General features: G+C 44.4%; 1 protein-coding gene across 1 annotated transcript in view; it reads right to left on the bottom strand.

Moving 5' to 3' along the window:
- The window catches only part of LOC138948994 (influenza virus NS1A-binding protein homolog), a 45,608-nt gene extending 32,360 nt beyond the window's left edge, over positions 1-13,248 (bottom strand). The window contains exon 1 of the mRNA XM_070320689.1: positions 13,095-13,248. The gene's annotated coding sequence lies outside the window, so the exon portion shown is untranslated. The remainder of the gene's footprint in view (positions 1-13,094) is intronic.
- Between the last annotated feature and the right edge of the window lie 1,552 nt (positions 13,249-14,800).

The raw sequence follows: 14,800 nt of genomic DNA, 5'->3' as shown, positions 1-14,800 counted from the left end.
CAGGACTGAGCAAGTTATGGCTTCTCAAAGGAAGGCCAGTACATAAAATTACACAAAAGCCGCCAGACCACATCACAAACAGAACTGAAGAATGCACAGGTGTTGCTTACATAGAGACACACACACTCACACACACACACACACAAACACAGAGAAGCCGTATCTATAGAGAGATAGATGACAGTGTATTTTTCGCGTGGCTATAAATTGATTCGACCTTTGCACTTTTACAGTGAGGATAATTTACGGGTCCAATTTACGTTCTGTACACTGCGTTGACCTTCTAAAAATAGGTAACAGTAACAGAACGCCGGGAATATCCGAAGACGCTCAGCGCAGTGGACAGCGCAGTGTAGTAACTTACAACTGAACGGGAAAGCCACACGAAGGAAGGGAGATAAACGCCAAACACTGGAGAAGATAAGGAAGAGTTACTTATAATGGTGAAATGAACACAAAAACGAAAATGAGTTCAGCGCTGCGCGCTGAGAGCACGTGTTGAAATATCTCATCGATGATATTGTGTCCGGGGTGTAGCTGAATACGGTGTCCAAATTTGAAAAAGATCCACCGAGAACTTTGGCTTTGGTGTGTCGGTATGGGGGCCCGGGTAGCTGAGGTGGAACCAAAATAGCTGAGGTGGAACCAAAATCGGTTCAGCGCTGCGCGCTGAGAGCACGTGTTGAAATATCGACCAGGTTGTGTCCTGTCCCGGGTCTACCTGAATATGCCCACCAAATTTGAAGCAGATCCATCGAGAACTTTGGCCGTGCATCGCGAACTCACACACAGACACACACACACAAGTCGTATACATATTTAGTATGTACATCTTGAAACGGCACACATGCCTATTATCTTATACACTTTACTGACTCCTTCTCACACAGCTTACGCATCAGCTTTATCATCCGAAAGAATATATATTTTATATCAAAATCATACAAACATCAGCTGCAAACTTTGCAAAACATAGAACCTATAAAATTTTCCCACATTTTGGCTGCTTTTATAATTTACACCTCAACTGTAGACGCACCCCTTGAAACACTTCCCTCTAAAAGCAAATGTACAGAATATGAGTCGATTCAAATTAACAGTGCAACAGGGTTAAAATCATTTCCATTTTTGACACTTGTGCATCCCGCATGCGCAAAAATAAAGCTACTCTCAACAAGTATTTTTTGGTTTTACTATTACTAGAACCGGGGCTATTTTTCTGCCCCTGTGAATAAAGCAGAGTGATGTTGAAGTTTCAGTTTCAGTTCAGCACAAAAAGGTGCAGCAAGGATAACACACTGTGGGATTTTTTTATTTCTTTTTTTTATATGAACCTCTTATAATTTAGTCACGTTTCTGTAAATTGTGTTTCTTGTGTTTTCAGAGCACTTGCCACAACACTGGAAGTAGAGGGCCAAAGAAAATATTTATTTCTTGCCTATCGCATGATTACCAAGACACACTGGTTTAATTAATTTATCAGCATTTGATGCACATGTTCAACTTCAAAGACTAATTGGTGTAAAGTTCTCTTGGCCCCCTATGTGCTCTTTTAATCTTCTGAAGTTATTTTGCACGATACTACAGTGGAACCCCCTTTTCTCAGACTTTCTGCTCATAGTCATAGCCTTTTTAAATATACCCCCATTGTAAGACTCCCTCCTTTACAAGACCCTCTTTTCTCAGATTTGTGGAGGTCTCAAAAGGGGAGTTCCACTGTAACACTAACAGTAACACATGCCCTGCTGCTTCCACAACACAGCACACAGCTTCTGTCTCTCAGCACTCCCACACTGTAAACAGTTCTGGTAACCAACACGATGATGTCATGAAAAATCAATCCCGGCTCCCATTTCTCGCCTGGTACGCAATAAACAGGGTGTTACTGGAACTCGCACCTCAGACTGGAACAGACCAGCAGGATTTCTACACATGATTTGGTCTTCAAACATTTATCGCTGTTGCTGAAAACCTTCTGTGTGCAAAATGTAATGGTCTATTCCCGGAACTGCTCATAGAAAATGACATAGCATGCTGTCTTGCCACCAGCTGCCATTTGTTTGTTCAGCTATGCAACTCAAAAAACAACAAAAAACAATCACAAAAAACAGAACAAGAAGGGCAAAGCCCATACGACTCACATGCTTTACACATTTTTCCTACCAAAATACATGTGACCTTGACCCAAGGTCAAGGTCATCCAAGGTCATGCAACACAAAGCTGTTAATTCAAGACATAGGAAGTACAATGGTGCTTATTGGCTCTTTCTACCATGAGATATGGTCACTTTTAGTGGTTCACTACCTTATTTTGGTCACATTTCATAAGGGTCAAAGTGACCTTGACCTTGATCATATGTGACCAAATGTGTCTCATGATGAAAGCATAACATGTGCCCCACATAATTTTTAAGTTTGAAACAGTTATCTTCCATAGTTCAGGGTCAAGGTCACTTCAAAATATGTATACAATCCAACTTTGAAGAGCTCCTGTGACCTTGACCTTGAAGCAAGGTAAACCAAACTGGTATCAAAAGATGGGGCTTACTTTGCCCTATATATCATATATAGGTGAGGTATTGAATCTCAAAAACTTCAGAGAAAATGGGAAAAATGTGAAAAATAGCTGTTTTTTAGGCAACATTTATGGCCCCTGCGACCTTGACCTTGAAGCAAGGTCAAGATGCTATGTATGTTTTTTGGGGCCTTGTCATCATACACCATCTTGCCAAATTTGGTACTGATAGACTGAATAGTGTCCAAGAAATATCCAACGTTAAAGTTTTCCGGACGGACGTCCGGACGGACGGACGGACGGACGGACGGACGGACGGACGGACGGACGGACGGACGGACGACTCGGGTGAGTACATAGACTCACTTTTGCTTCGCATGTGAGTCAAAAATCAATTAAAGGTACTGAACTTGTCAAATCCAGGTGCACGGAGCCCCTGGGGCTTTTAGTCATACCTCAGGCAGCTATCCGTTAGAAGAACTACCAAGTTTCATTGACTTGCACCCAAAGAGTCAAGAACTGCGATTTTTTTCGAATTAATTTCGTACTCGGACCCGGCTGGTCTTGACCTATTTTTGGATCTAAATTTAGATCAGGTAGATCACCACATCATGCACAAAAAGACACGTCACTAGCAAACTATGTCAGACGTCATGAGTTTGTGTAAAACAAAATGGAGGCCGGAATCACTCAGTTGAATCGAACTTCAACCAAACACCACGTAATAACTAGGTTAATTTATGCACTCGCGTGAACAAGAAACTGTCGAGCTTCACAGATGTCGTCGTTGGGTACTTTTGGGTTTGTTTTACTACCATAGGTGGATTTTTGAACTGTAAATGCACTCAGCAGCAACAAAAACGCAAAACGAAGGCTGTGAGCTGCACTGTGCCTTTAAATGTGGCCTTTTTATATTTAGTCAAGTTTTGACTAAATATTTTAACATCGAGGGGGAATCGAAACGAGGGTCGTGGTGTATGTGCGTGCGTGCGTGCGTGTGTGTGTGTAGAGCGATTCAGACTAAACTACTGGACCGATCTTTATGAAATTTGACATGAGAGTTCCTGGGTATGAAATCCCCGAACGTTTTTTTCATTTTTTTGATAAATGTCTTTGATGACGTCATATCCGGCTTTTCGTGAAAGTTGAGGCGGCACTGTCACGCCCTCATTTTTCAACCAAATTGGTTCAAATTTTGGTCAAGTATTCTTCGACGAAGCCCGGGGTTCGGTATTGCATTTCAGCTTGGTGGCTTAAAAATTAATTAATGACTTTGGTCATTAAAAATCGGAAAATTGTAAAAAAAAATAAAAATTTATAAAACGATCCAAATTTACGTTTATCTTATTCTCCATCATTTGCTGATTCCAAAAACATATAAATATGTTATATTCGGATTAAAAACAAGCTCTGAAAATTAAATATATAAAAATTATTATCAAAATTAAATTTTCCAAATCAATTTAAAAACACTTTCATCTTATTCCTTGTTGGTTCCTGATATATAGATATGATATGTTTGGATTAAAAACACGCTCAGAAAGTTAAAACAAAGAGAGGTACAGAAAAGCGTGCTATCCTTCTTAGCGCAACTACTACCCCGCTCTTCTTGTCAATTTCACTGCCTTTGCCATGAGCGGTGGACTGACGATGCTACGAGTATACGGTCTTGCTGAAAAATGGCAGCTACTTGACTAAATATTGTATTTTCGCCTTACGCGACTTGTATTTTTTTACCAAGGTCCACACATGTGCAAGCACGTATGATTGTGTGTGTATGTGTGCACAGTGCAGTGTTGTTTTTATATGAAGGAAAACCTAGTGGCCTGTTCTTTTCATTCATGATCATTGAGAAATGATAATAAATTATAATTAATGTGAAACCTTAATGTGTAGTGTTTCATTATTTGTTATATAATAGCCCTAGTTATCACGTTTGACCAGCCAGGGATCATAATGTGTCGGATCCCAAAAAGTATGCGTCAATGACCAAAGAAGGAAGCCCGAGAACAACATGAAGTGCTCACTGATTTCGTCAGCCTAATGACTTGGCTAAACAATGTGAGATATATATTAATAATATTGAACAATTCCTTTCTTTCCATCTTTGAAACAAAAAGAACTTAGTTATAATATTGAGCAGCAAACTGGCTAAAAAATCAAATGTGTATGGTTGATAAAAAAAACACAGTATTCACACACACTTTTGCAGTGAGTGCAACCCCTCATTCTGTCTCTGAAAAAGTTAAAGTTATTGGAAAACAAACATTCGTGTGCCTCTACATTCAAAATCAAAATGCACAGAATGCAACAGCAAAGTGGCAAACATATGGAAGTTGGAACCTGCGCTAATCCAATCATTGCATTTAAATCTGATCAATGTTCAGAATCTGCCAGTAAATGATCACTCAGCCTTTGCATCAAAACCACATGCAAACAAAAGATTATCCTGGCTGTTACACGACACTTGAGATTGCCACAAGTTCTCAAATGCCGTATAGTTGTGTTCTTTTATTCTACGTCGCCCGTCTTCGCAGCAGCAGAAAACAACTCGTCAAATTGAGTTCGAGGATTTATTCAGCATTCAATACATACAACTGCACAACGTAGCAGAACTCAAATAGAAGCTTTTTTTACATACAAATCGCGCTGGCATATATAGTAAATACTCAATCTCGAGAATATTCCAGACCGAACATGAAACAACTACATTATACGAGCCGTGCATGGACTAAACTAGCGACATTCTCTGTGACGTACATCAAAAGGGCCGACGCACTTAATCCGAACGAACGCCACGAACTCACACTAAGAACAGCATGGTAAACAACTTGTTTTGACAGGACTAGAAAGTTCACCTGCATTCTCGTCCAAGCATAAATATTGTGTTTACAAAATATAATATCGGTACTTTCCCACAAAGTAAAAATAAGTCAACTACATGCAACACACAAAACTGAACCAAAGCTCAGCAACGGTAGCGTTTCCTAACATTACCCCCAACACCAGAAGAAATTTACCTAATTTCTTTCAATCATTGAAACGCTACCTGTACACATATTATGTATACATAACAGATTGAAATCCAGGTATGTACATTAGTCTGTTGGAGAATGAACACAGTTTTAATCACATACTCGGCTGAGAAAATCTGCTCCAACATTGTCTGAACCCTTGATCGATTCCACTCGCATATCAAAGTTCTGCAAGTACATCACCCACCTCATGATACGATTATTCACAAACTTCGCAGAGTTCAGGTAGGTGAGGGGTTTGTGATCAGTCTGAAGCACGAATTTCACCCCTTGGAGGTAGAGTTCAAATTTCTTGATTCCCCACACGATGGCTAAACACTCTTTCTCCATGGTCGAGTAGTTCTTCTCGGCTCCTGACAGTTTCTTGCTGGCATAGCTGACCGGAAACGGTTTACCTCCATGCTCTTGCATCAGCATGGCGCCGATCCCTTCGTCCGATGCGTCTGTACGCAAGATGGAACTCTTTGGCGGTATCAGGAAGGCGTAGCACCGGGTCTCGTGACATCAGGTCGCGCACGGTCTGGTATGCCTTCTCCTGAGCTGGTCCCCAGAGTATTCGGTTGGGGCATCCTTTTCGGGTCATGTCCGACAAAGGCGCCGTTATGGCGGCGAAGTTTGGAATGAACTCTCTGTAGTACCCAGCCAATCCAAGGAAGGATCGCACCTGCTTCTTGGTTTCAGGACGTGGCGCATTGAGGATCTTGGTGACGTTTTCCAACAAAAGCCCCTTTTGACCTTCTTTCAGTGAATGACCTATGAAGTCAACGTTGTCGGTCCCCAAAATGCACTTGCTGGGTCTCACGGTCAGATTGGCTTTTGTCAGGCGGGAAAACAGTTCCCTCAAAGTCTCAAGATGTTCCGCAAAGGTCTCCGTGTGGACTAGCAGATCATCCCAGTAGTACACAACATTCTTCATTCCTTTGAGCATTTTTCGCATTCCCCTCGTAAGGGTAGCACCACTGTTCACCATGCCAAAAGGCATCCGCAGGCACTCATACGTTCCGTCTGGAGTTGCAAAGGCGGTCTTTGGTATGTCCTCTTCGCGCACAGTTTGTTTGTTTGTTTGTTTATTTGTTGCTTAACGTCCAGCCGACTACGCAGAGCCATATCAGGACGAGGAAGGGGGGGGATGAAGGGGGCCACTTGTCAAGCGATTCCTGTTTACAAATGCACTAACCCATTACTTGTGTCCCAGCAGGCTTTAGTAAAACTAAATTAATACCTACTGGAAGATTACCAGTTTCCAGTATGTTAAAATAGGCTTAACCTATCTACTGCTGGACTTACATCAGAACACTAACAGATTAAACTATACATGAATCGCGAGACAAGCGGCAAGAGAAGAGATTTTTGGAAAAAATACAGGTGAATGAGCAAGAAGGCAGAAAAAAGAAAAGAATTCATGAAGAAAAAGAGAGCATGACAGGAAAGAGGAACCAAAAATCTACCTAACAGCAAACTAGAAATCTCCTGCGGTTCCAAAAACAGGAGGGGCTTTTAATTTCATAACCGCAGTGCCCCACTGCGGGATTCGCGCACAGGAATTTGCCAATATCCCTTGCTGAGATCGATCTTTGAGAAGATCTTACTGCCGGTTAACTGTCGGAATAGATCAGTTGCCGTCGGCATTGGTTCAGGATCAAACACGGTGATCTTATTCACTTTCCTGAAGTCAATGCATACCCTGTTTGTACCGTCTTTCTTCTTGACAACAACAACGGGAGATGAGTAAGGGGATGATGACTTACGGATGACCCCCATCTTCAACATGTTGTCGATGTCCTTCTTCAAGGATTCCCGAGCCTGAAACGGGATAGGGTATGGTTTTGAGCGAACAGGAACGTCAGATGTGAGGTGGACTTCATGTTCGACCAAGGACGTAGAGCCTGGAACATCAGAGAACCTATGGGTGAAGTCGCCCATAAAATCATGCAGCTCCTTCTGCTGGTCTTCTGTCAGGTCAGGTCCTAACTTGACGTCATCCACTCCCTCTTTCTTGTGGAGGTCTCCCAACTCCAGTAGTTCCTCACCGTCGAACTCGTCTAGTTCGGCTGGTTCTTCCACACTTGCTGCGACCTGTACTGCTTCCGGAGGTCTCTCCACATACAGTTTCAGGAGGTTAGCGTGGTAGATCTTGGACTTCTTGCCGACATTCACCTTGTAGTCGTTGATCCCTACCACGGCCTCAACCTCGTATGGGCCTTTCCACTGCATCAGTAGTTTGTTGTGATCAGTGGGAAGCAGTATCAGCACTTTGTTACCTGGTGTAAACTTCCTGTTTACGGCTTTGCGGTCGTAGTAGTGCTTTCCACTATCCTGAGACTTTCTCAAGTTTTCTCGAGCAATCTCGAGAGTCTCCTCCAGTTTCTCTCGCAACTCGAACACGTACTGGTAACTGTTCTTCACTTCAGGTGTGTCCACATCTTTCGTCCACAATTCCTTTAGTATCTGCATCGGGCCTCTCACGGTCCGCCCGTACATCAGCTCGAACGGGGAGAATCCAGTGGACTCTTGTGGCACCTCCCTGTATGCAAACAGCAAGGCATTGATGTAGCGATGCCACTGCCTTGGCTGCTCACTGCATAGTTTCTTCAGCGTGGACTTCAGCGTCGCATTGAATTTTTTTACCAGCCCATTGCACATCGGGTGATAGGGTGTCGTAGTCAAGTGACGAATGCTCAGCAGCCTGTTGACCTCTTCCATGCATTCAGAGACAAACTGTGTCCCCAGGTCTGTGAGGATCTCTTCAGGAACCCCAATTCTGCTGAAAATGTCCACAAGTGCCTCGGCAACAGTCTCGGTGTCAATTTTCTTCAGAGGCACGGCTTCTGGGTACCTGGTTGCATAGTCTACCAGGGTCAGTACCCAACGATGACCCGCTTCACTTGGCGGTTTGATCTCGCCGATGAGGTCAATGGCCACCCTCTTGAAAGGTCGGTCGATCAAAGGCATCTTCTGCAACGGCACTTTCGGGACCCTTCCTCGAGGTATGGTTTTCTGGCAAATATCGCACGATCGGCAGAATCGAGTCACATCTGCATGCAGTCCTGGCCAGTAAAACGCAGCCTGGATTCTGTCCGATGTCTTCTTGACACCCAGGTGACCTCCCATAATAGAGTCGTGGGCCACCTCCATCACCTGGCGCCTAAGTGGTTGAGGCACCAGAACTTGACGTAATGGCTTCCCACCGTTGACTCTCGGGTGCTGGAACACTCGGTACAGGATCTTGGCCTTTACTTCAAAGTGCACAGTGCCTTCGCCCTTAGTCATCTCCTTGACAGGACGACTCCTGTACTTTGTTAAGGTCGAATCAGCTTCCTGTAGCTGAATCAGCTGATCCCTGTCCACGACAGCAGTTGCAGAACTGTTGGTGACCCTGAGTGGCGTAGTTGTTTTGTCCTTCTTCGCCTGGGCTCTGGTCGTCACAGCGCTTACAACCTGCGGCTGGTCGCGGCGATGCACAGTTGCTCTGTCATCTCGTAACAGTTCGCTGATATCTTCATTCGCGAATGGCAGTGGGTCTTCCTCCTCAACAGCAGGCTGAGCTGCGCCCATTCTCCATTCGACATCAGGGTCATCAGGACGTCTCGCACCCCCAATGTTCCCAATTAATAGATCGTACAAGGGCTTCTTCAGGCAGACGGCCTCAACTTCTCCGGTGAAGTATGGAGTATCGATCTGGATTTTTACCACTGGTGCCTTCACGCATTTGCTGTCAGCCATGAGCGTCAACTTGAAGTCACCAGTGAACTTCTCTGTTGGCACCAGATCCTCTTTGACAATGACTCCATTGCAGCCCGAATCTCTGAGAACAGTCACTTCCTGTTTCTCAACAAATCCCTTCGACACGGGCATGTTCGACAATGACACAGCTGCGCTGGCGACGACAGAGATTGACTTGCCATTGGCGAGTAGAAGCTGTCCATCAGAAATACATTCTTCCACGTCCGATGGTGTAGCCACGTGCTCGGCAGCCCTTGGAAGTATGACGCTGCTCGCACATACTTGTTGGTTCGAGCCACTCGTTTGCCTCTTGTTGTCGTAATATCTCCGTCGATGTTCTTGCGCTTTGTCATTGACATGTCCGTTATTTTTCTTTTGGGGACAGTTGGTGACTCGGTGACCCTTGGCATTGCAATGGAAACACGTTATGTTCTGCCCTTCATTGGATGATGGTGCGGACTCAGTTTGTCCCTTGGCAGGTTGGTTTCCCTGGTTCCCGCTCTTCTGGAAAGGTTTTGATGACTTTGACGTCCCCAGGGTCCTTCCATGAGCAATGAGATAACGCTCAGCAGCATCAGTAATGTCCTTCAAACCCCGCAGTTTTTGCTCTTCCAAGCGGGTCGCCAGGTCCTTCGGGCAGGCATTAAGGAACTGCTCCTTCACGACCAAGTCCCGCAGACTCTCGTATGACTGCTCTTCACCTGATAACTCCACCCACTTCTGCAAGTATGACGACAGGCGCTCCACAAACTGGCTCGGTGTCTCTCCAGACAATGGCTGGCATTCGCGGAAGCGTTGACGGTAGCCCCTTTCAGTGAAGTTGTAGCAACGCAACAGAGCTTCCTTCAGTACATTATAGTCTCTGGCGTCATCGTTTGAGAGTCTAGCGTAGACCTCAAGTGCTGCCCCAGTCAAATGTGCGCTGAGTTGAATCGCCCAGTCGTCGCGCTGCCATCTAGCACTCTCAGCGAACCTCTCGAATCTTGCAAGGTAGCAGTCGATCTGGTCCTTCCCGTCAGTGAATGCTGGAAGTTTCGGTGCCCTGTGTAACATTTGCTGCTGGTTATCTCTTTGGCGTGGTGCCTCGTGCTCATTTTGAACACGCACCATTTCTGTCTGAAGCTCTAAACGCTTCGTCTCCATTTCTATTTGGAGCTCTAAGCGTTTCAGCTCAATTTGCCTTTCTCTTTCTTCACGCTGCGCTTGTCTTTCTTCACGCTCACTCTGCGCTTGTCTTTCTTCACGCTCACGCTGCGCTTGTCTTTCTTCACGCTGCGCCAGGAGTCGTGTCTGGGACTCGACGAACTCCGTCAACTGCTTGCCTTTCAGTCCCAGTTCAACTCCTTTTGCCCAGAACTCAGCCATTCTGGTCTTTTCCGGTGCGTTCGTCTGTATTCTTTCACAGCCACGAACGTAGACGAATGTAGTCTTCTAAAAGAACACAGTCTCTACTGCACCTCCGATGCTTCTCTCGTCGCTGTTCACCTTCGTAGACGCAGGCTGCCACCCTCCTCGTCTAACGTGACGGCGCACTCTGCTCACGATACGTACACGACGTACCTCAGTCGTATTTCGTAGTATTAATGCACTAGCTCCGCGACGAAGTCCGTCTCGTCCAAACGGCAGCTAACCTCTGTAATCCCGATACACTCCGGCGTCGCTCACCGTACCGAGCTGCGGCGATTACCAAACTCTTCACCAGTCACACCGAATCCACGGTTCCGTAGTCTCAATACTGATCCCTCAGGATACACCCGATTGATGGCTACCTCCTGTGACTGTCTTGACTGTCTTTGTTGCTGGAAAACCCTTGGCGTTAAACGTAGATCCTTGGCTTGGCCCCCAATTGTTACACGACACTTGAGATTGCCACAAGTTCTCAAATGCCGTATAGTTGTGTTCTTTTATTCTACGTCGCCCGTCTTCGCAGCAGCAGAAAACAACTCGTCAAATTGAGTTCGAGGATTTATTCAGCATTCAATACATACAACTGCACAACGTAGCAGAACTCAAATAGAAGCTTTTTTTACATACAAATCGCGCTGGCATATATAGTAAATACTCAATCTCGAGAATATTCCAGACCGAACATGAAACAACTACATTATACGAGCCGTGCATGGACTAAACTAGCGACATTCTCTGTGACGTACATCAAAAGGGCCGACGCACTTAATCCGAACGAACGCCACGAACTCACACTAAGAACAGCATGGTAAACAACTTGTTTTGACAGGACTAGAAAGTTCACCTGCATTCTCGTCCAAGCATAAATATTGTGTTTACAAAATATAATATCGGTACTTTCCCACAAAGTAAAAATAAGTCAACTACATGCAACACACAAAACTGAACCAAAGCTCAGCAACGGTAGCGTTTCCTAACACTGGCTAATCCACACAAGAAACGCTCCTTCACAGCCACGATAAGCTGGGCGTTAAAAACTCCTGCAGCATTTTCTCCTTCTAGGCTGCGTGTGACAGTGTGTGTGTGCGTGCCGCAATCAAGCCATTGGAGATTGAAACCAAGACCCAAACAAATAACCCTTTTATCAATAATATTAATACTGCAGACTGCTTTGGAGAAGAAAATAACTTACTCCTCTACTACAATTCGCACATTTATCCAAGGATACTATGTGTGTCAAATAACTTACTCCTCTACTACAATTCGCACATTTATCCAAGGATACTATGTGTGTCATGTAAGTTTATACATGTATAGTTTGAGACACAAAATTCATAAACTTGCATCATTTCTCCCTTCTCGAAACAAACTGCTAAACAGTAACACATGTGACAATGATAATGTCAAACTCTATCATTTCTGTGTACGCTTCACCTTGTCATTGAGGCTTAACATATCCTCTTAGTTTGACATTGTGCAATTTTATTCTTGTATAATTTGTCAGTACAACTGATCCTGTATCACAAATGGTAGTGACAAAAAAGAACAACACTGCAATTACCAAGGTAGTAATATTAATACAGCAATAGTACATGTATCCATTAATACCCCTGTAACAGATGCCATGCAGAACAGTTGTACTTGTCTATCTGAGTTGGACTGAATTAAACTTACTAAGTAAAATTTAGACTTCAGCTCAGTTTTGATCACTACTTTAATCACTACATTTGCATGTGAAGCGAAATTTTCATGCCCATATCATCACACTAGTCAATAAGCAATCGTCAGCAGCACCATTATTTCCCTCTTGAAAAATGTAGACCTTTTTAGCCAGGCACTGTCTTTTCCTGGCCTCCCACGCTTCCTTCGAGCTCCCCCCTCTATGAGTATGAAGTATGACTATGATCTATTACCACAACCTCCCGTGCCTACCTCAAGCACCTCTCTCTCTCTCTCTCTCTCACTCTCAGTCACACAAACACACACAGAGATTGTCTCACAGAAACTGACAAACTGCAGCAGGTCAGTATACCGACGGCGACAAGGAAAACTCCGTCTAAGCGCCAAATTGTGACCCCAAAACTTGAACCTGCACCAAGCAGGCCGAATTCGACAAAAAAAACAGCCATGGAACCACAAATTACCGATATCATTATTGACACATTAACGTATCTCTATCTACAAATATGATGCACTGCAAAACCGCAAAACCTTTTTCACCATCCCTAGTGCTTCCGTGATAACACGGTTTCGTTTCGCAAAAGAATTTCCCCATCTCCACATGCGGCGGTTTCGTCACTTCGACACTTGCCGCGTGCGGTCGGCTTTTACCGTTCCAGAAGGAACCAAGCCTTGCCACTCTATTCTATTTCTACGCGAAACTTTAAATAAACTCATACATTTTAACCACTCACCTACAAAAGCCGTGTGTCAAGAATGCTTGTCATCCAGATTTGTTGAATGTGAAAATCTTTGAGATGAAGGAAACATCAAAACAACGAGCTTTACGGTCTTCTTGCTCCGACGATCGTCTGCCAAATGTGTGCGGGTGACTACCGAAATTACTTGCTCTTGCTACGTAAATGACTGGCGCATGCTCGCGCGCTTGCAATCTTGTTCAATGATAATTCTTGTTCTCCGAAATATAAACTGAAAGTAAAAGAAGCACTTCGGGGAATCTATTCAAGTTATGTCAGTGACGTAAAAATACGTGCAACGCTAAGCTTATAAGATAACTTTGAGATGTTCCTTTTATTTTTTGTTTGCAGTAAAACTCGGGGTCAACATTGCTATAATGTAACAGTCTCACCCGGCTGTCACATACCTATAAGGGCCCCTAATATGGACCACGTTTTGTTTGTTGCTGATAACTCATTTTGTTGTTGGTAATGGTAGTCCTTCTCTCCGCCTTAGGTTAACGGGTAGGCCTAATTAGAGTGAAATAGCTTTGATAGACGGATCACTGTAAAAAGCCCCCCATTCTTCAAAATAACATGATACAACTTAGTGTGCAAGTCATACTAATTCAAATATGCTTTAGATTTAGCTGTTTCGGGTTGATGAGAGCATTATTTGAAGCACACCAGGAAACTGAAGAAGCTTATCAAAAACAGAGTGAAAATAAGTGAAATTATCAACTTCCACCCCCCAAAAAAAACTGTGACACAATTTCGTTTTGTGTTTCAGGTGACAACTGAGCCAACGGCGAAAAAAAGGCTAGGGTAGGAAGGTCGTTAATTTCAAAAATTTTTTAATTGAGGCACGGTATTTAAAAACAAGTCGCGTAAGGCGAAAATACAATATTTAGTCAAGTAGCTGTCGAACTCACAGAATGAAACTGCCATAACGAGAGAGAGGGAACAGGGCCGGACTAGGCGAAGAGGAGGGGGGGGGGGGGGGTTGCCAGTGGTGGCCCAGGGGGATGTCCCCCCTGGCGGCAGGGGCGGATCAGTTCATTTTATGACTGGTTTTTTTCAAAAGTATATTGTGAAGATATGGGTGTGAAGGCGCGAAGCGCCGAGCTAGCTTGCTAGGGGGGTCCGGGGGCATGCCCCCCCGGAAAATTTTGAAAAAAAGGATGCAAAATGGTGCAATCTGGTGCATTCTGAGGATGATCATTACCAGTTTCAGGCAGCAGATTTTGTCACTGATTAATACCCCAAAAATGGAAACTCAATGTAAAATAAAGAAATGCATACCTCATTCAATATTTTTATTTTTTGGCTGGGGGGGGGGGTCCGGAAACCCTAGAAACCCCCCCCCCCCCTCGTTGTGGGGGTCAGGGGGCGAAGCCCCCTGAAGCTGACGGGTAGGTCATATTCTGAGATAGGAAAATGGTCGCTCCTTGCATGAAACGGCATAAAATAAGCAATAATAAAAAAAAAATTAAATAAGTAAGGTACATGTTTAGGCTAGGGGGGGGGGGGGGGGGGGTTGCGCAACCCCCATAACCCCCCCGGTAGTCCGGCCCTGGGGAAGGTAGTAGTGGTGGGGGATGTGAAATTAATCAAAAGTGATAGAGTGAGGGGTTAAACAGTGCAAGCCTACTTTAGCGCGGTAGTGGTTACGCTATGCTGCATAGCACGCTTTTCTGTACCTCTCTTCATTTTAACTTTCTGAG

The sequence above is a fragment of the Littorina saxatilis genome, linkage group LG15 (assembly GCF_037325665.1).
Source record: "Littorina saxatilis isolate snail1 linkage group LG15, US_GU_Lsax_2.0, whole genome shotgun sequence".
Taxonomy (NCBI): Eukaryota; Metazoa; Mollusca; class Gastropoda; order Littorinimorpha; family Littorinidae; genus Littorina; species Littorina saxatilis.
Note: the sequence above shows the minus strand (reverse complement) of the source record. Positions and strands in the feature narration are given on the sequence as shown.